The sequence below is a fragment of the Chionomys nivalis genome, chromosome 16 (assembly GCF_950005125.1).
Source record: "Chionomys nivalis chromosome 16, mChiNiv1.1, whole genome shotgun sequence".
NCBI lineage: Eukaryota > Metazoa > Chordata > Mammalia > Rodentia > Cricetidae > Chionomys > Chionomys nivalis.
The window spans coordinates 34,004,640-34,009,335 of record NC_080101.1 but is presented as its reverse complement, the minus strand read 5'-3'; the positions used below and the strand labels follow the sequence as shown (position 1 = coordinate 34,009,335).

The following is a 4,696-nucleotide window of genomic DNA, read 5'->3' as shown; positions in this document are numbered from 1 at the left end:
GACCCTGATGGCGGCAAGGTGCTTCAAAGCGCCAGGGAGCAGCATACCCTGCCCCCTGCCATTCATCTCCTGTGCACCCCACACACTCACCTAACCATTCATCCACCCACCTCTCTACCCATCCTGCTTTGCTCTCATCCATCTGCCATTAATTCACCCGCCCAGCTGTCTTAGCTCTCAGGCCATTACCCCATCCATCTACTCACTCACACGATGACTCTCAGGAACCCTGTGTTGGCACATGGCTGGGGCGGGTAGCTTCCACACGAGTGATTTAATCAGCCTGGGGTATTGGTGTGACTGAAGGAAAGCCCATCAGTATGGAGTGGCATCGAGGAAGAGGGAGTGGCTGGCAAGGCCCAACTCACTTTGAAGGGCTGGCTGTAGCGTTGGCCAATCCCACACAACACTCATCTGAGGTTCGCAGTCTTGGAAGGAACCCGACTTTCTGGAGAGACACAGGGAAAGTTAGCAGAACCACAGGGGTGCCTCTTGGAGTTGGGGTTTGAGCTAAAACAAACAAACAAAACCCCTGAGTACCCAGAGTTCAACTCTTTACCTCTAAGGACATGGTTACAAAGCACCACAGAATGAATTCATTTCATGTCACAGATGTGTGTGCCTACATTTAAAACCCAGTGGTTATTTCAACTGTTCTCCTCAGAAACACATCCCAAGTCCATGGGGAATGCAAATGAGAAAGTCAATATGCCAGAATGTGAGGCGCATGAAACACCCCTGGAGTTATTCAGAGAGAAAGCAGGCTTTTTTTTTTTTCCTCACAGAGTTTACATTCTTCTTGAAAGTGACTGACCCCAGAGCAGGAAGCCTCTCTGGGGCTTTTTGGAAGGCAAGGGTGAAGGACCAACAGGTGTTGGTCCCCTGGGGCCTGACAAGCCTGAAGCCAGTGCCTGAGCGAAGTGTGCATGGGAGGGAGGCGGGAGGGGTGTGTGTGTGTGTACACTCCCTGCTTGTGCTCTGTGATTCCAGTGTTTTCTCTCTGTAAGACCTGAGAGTGGTTCTCACATTTCTGAAGCCGTTTGTTGTTTCCTGAGCAGTCAGGCAATGTGTTGTCTCCAAAACAGTACAAATGGCAATTCAGTCTCAAAGGAAATACCTCGCCTAAGGAAGAATCTCACCATGCCAATTGTGGGATGATCGTTTCCCACACCAAAACCACACTGAAAATGTTGGCTGTCAAGACACAGAAGCGGCAGAAATGTAAATTCACTTAACACCAAGAAAGAAGAGAAACCATGTAGGGTGGCTCGCCAAGGACGCTTGGCTCAGCCTTGCGTTTCCCTCGGCAGGCTTTGCCACGGCTGCTCAGGAAAAGGACTTGTGCTTTTCAGAAGAGGGGCATCCCCAGTGCTGCCTAGCAGGTGGCATTCCTGATGCTCACAAAGGCTGGGCATCTTTGCCAGGCTTCCCCAACAGGTTAATGTTGAGGTGATGATTAGACCCCGGTGACAGACGGTGGTTCACACCCCTCCCCGCCTTCCTTACAGATCCCCAGGGCCCCCAGGGGCTTGCATTGCTCTCTGCTTTTGCTTATTTGCAGTTGCTACTGCCTGAAGTGGGTTGCTGGATCCCATCTGTATTCCAAGTCAAAGCCAAGCTGTCCTTGCTCAAGCAAAGAGCTGGGAGGTGTGCACGCGGCTTGTAACAATCACACAGCCTCTCCCTAGAGGAGGTGTGGCCCCGTGCACATGTGAGTTGGAGCCTAGGCTCATCCTAAAAATGTCTCATTGCTCAGCTTCTTGCTGACATTCGGTTTGCAAGTGGGACGCTGCCAATGTCTCTCATGTGACCTCTGAGTGTGAGGAGACGCTGGGCTTGCTCATTGCTTTGTCTAGCCATCCTTCAAATCCGTCGAACGCATTAGTTGCCTGACAAAAAAGAATTAACTTTTCTCTGACGTGATATAAAAATAATAAAAACAAAACTGGCCAACTTTCTATGTTTAGTATAGAGGAAAAGCTGCTGTCTGGGCACCTGAAGCATAGCTCTTAGATGGGGTATGCTGTCTGATGGGGAGGCTGCCAAACCCCAGTCCTATGGGTCAAGGGTAGCTCTTGTTTGCAAGGCTGAGTTTACCTTGACTCTTCACTGGTAGAAACGTTAAAAACAGGACTTATGATTCTAGACAGATGGAATAAGGGCAGCCCACTACTTCTGCTAGTGACAGTGGAAAATTCTGGACAAATACATAAAAACTACCTACCAGAAAATTATGTACGATGGAGGAAAGACAGTGGGCAGCCAAAGGTGTGTGTGTGTGTGTGTGTGTGTGAGAGAGAGAGAGAGAGAGAGAGAAAGAGAGAGAGAGAGAGAGAGAGAGAGAGAGAGAGAGAGAGAGAGAGAGAGAGAGAGAGAGAGATTGCCTTCTGTGTATCCTGGCTTGTGTACTAGAGAGGCCCCCCAAAAATGGAAATGTCCATGGGCTCAGCTGAAAATGACTTCCCCAAAATGACTCCTCTAGCTGAGGCCTTGGGAAAGGGGGTAGTGCAGGACAGAACTCTCTCCAGTTCCTATATTACACCAGGACCACCCTGGACCACACCCTTCTCCCTGGGTGCTGTGGTGGTGGGGGAGATGGCTGAAGTGTCTGGACAACTCATTCCTCAATGTGATGGCAGGCTTTAAGTAACAACTGGACGTAACCTGGAATCGCCTGGGAAAAGAAGTTTGATGAGGATTTATGTAGATCAGGCTGGCTTGTGGGGGGATTGTCTTGATTGTTACCAATGGCGGAAGACTCAGGTATAACAGGAGGGAGAGGCCCGCTTGTTCATTCTGGCCGCCTGGCTAGGTTAGCCCCGAAATAACCACATAGAAACTGTATTAATTAAATCACTCCTTGGCCCATTAGCTCTAGTTTCTTATTAGCTAACTCTTTTTTTTTTTTTTTTTTACCAAGTCGGCAGTTTTTGTGGTTTTATTTAAACACAAATAAAACGTGCATGCAAGCCATCTACTCATTCTCTTTGCTGTGTAGCCTGGCGTTGGGACTGGTGACTCTGATGGCCGGCTGTGCTGCTTTTTCCACGATGGCTTTTCGTTTCTTGGAGGAAACACTGTGAGCAATCTCAGCACAGTAAGACTTGTTGCACATCAGCAGCACCTCCAGCTCCTTGACACTGTGGACCAGAAACTTCCGGAAGCTGCTAGGCAGCATGTGCTTGGTTTTCTTGTTGCTCCCATAACCAGTGTTGGGCAACAGGATCTGGCCCTGAATCTTCTCCACACCCTGTTGTCAATACCTCTGGGTTTCTGCCAGTTTCACTTAATCTTGACATCTTGATCTGAGTGGTGCCAGATGAAATTCTTGGTCCTCTTTTTGACGATCTTGGGCTTCACCAGAGGCCGGAGGGCAGCCATGATGCCGCAAAGGAGATGGCAGCCACCTTGCAGGTGGCGCCGAGTCTTATTAGCTAACTTTTATATTAATTTAACCCATTTCTATAAATCTGTGTATTGCCACGTGGCAGTGGCTTACCAGGTAAAATTCCTAGCATCTGTCTCCAGCGGATCCATGGCATCTCTCTGGCTCTACCCTTCCTTCTCCCATCATTCAGTTCTATCCTCCTTGCCTACCTAAGTTCTGCCCTATCAAAAGGCCAAGGCAGTTTCTTTTTTCATCACTGACAATGACAGCACATAGAGGGGATTCCCACATCACTCAGGCCCACTGTGTGACACTATTTATGGTCAACATCCCTTTCTTCACCATACGGGAATAAAGAGAGGGTCAGCCTGGAGACAGAGCCACTGTGCTCCTTTCTCCCTGCTTGCGAGTGTGAACATTATGTGGCCCGCTGCTTTGGTTTTCTGCTTTGACTTCCTCAGTGATGGACAATCAGCTACAACTGCGAGCCTTTGTCAAAACAACAGAAATAAAATGTGAAGATCTTCCCTCAAGGAAGACACACCCATCCTCTGTTGTCACTGTGACCATTTTGTAGGCTTTGAATAAGGAGATTGAGAACATCTGCTAATGGAACTGTGGGCAGGCCTCAAGCGCTTCATGAATGAAAATCTTCACAATCAATGGAGCAATAGGTTTGAGAACCAAAATCAGACCCCACCAGCTTCAGACTGAGCCCTAAGTGCTGCCAGGATTGTTGAAAACAAAGGGCTGTCTCTTCAAAGAAGAGATGGATAGGCTGCTTTTCACCCAGGAGACTGGTAGCAGGTATGGTTGATAGTTTGCTGAATTCTGTGCTACCTGTATGGCCGGGTCACACTTATCATGAGTGTTGTTTACCTTGCTTGATCTTGCTTCCTTGTTAACCTATTGAATATCTTGATGGAAGATATCACTTGTACTTTACAAGTGTTTCAATGTAATCATGTCTTAAGCTGTGCTGTGCACTTGGGGACTGAGTTAATTATCACCAGCAAACTTTTTTTCCAAATGCCTAAACTCCCTGGTGTCAGACTCTCGAAGTGTGAACCAACACTGGCGATGGAGTCGTATTGAATTGAATTTCCTTCTTGTCTCCCCTGGCTTGACACTCTGCTCGCTGGCCATGGCGTATGCAGAGATACCCAACATCCGAGGAAGGTAGAGGAGAAGAGCAAGAGAAGGACCTTGAAATGCAAATCAGACAGACGCCCACAAAAGAAGCCGAAGATCTGTGCTCTGAACCTGGAAGACTGACTTTTCATGAAAGTGGAATATTTAAGTAGATGC

The 4,696-nt window shown here is 48.2% G+C and overlaps 1 pseudogene; it reads right to left on the bottom strand.

The window, feature by feature from the left end:
• Positions 1-2,974: 2,974 nt before the first annotated feature.
• Positions 2,975-3,381, bottom strand: LOC130888216 (60S ribosomal protein L32-like; annotated as a pseudogene).
• Positions 3,382-4,696: the final 1,315 nt, after the last annotated feature.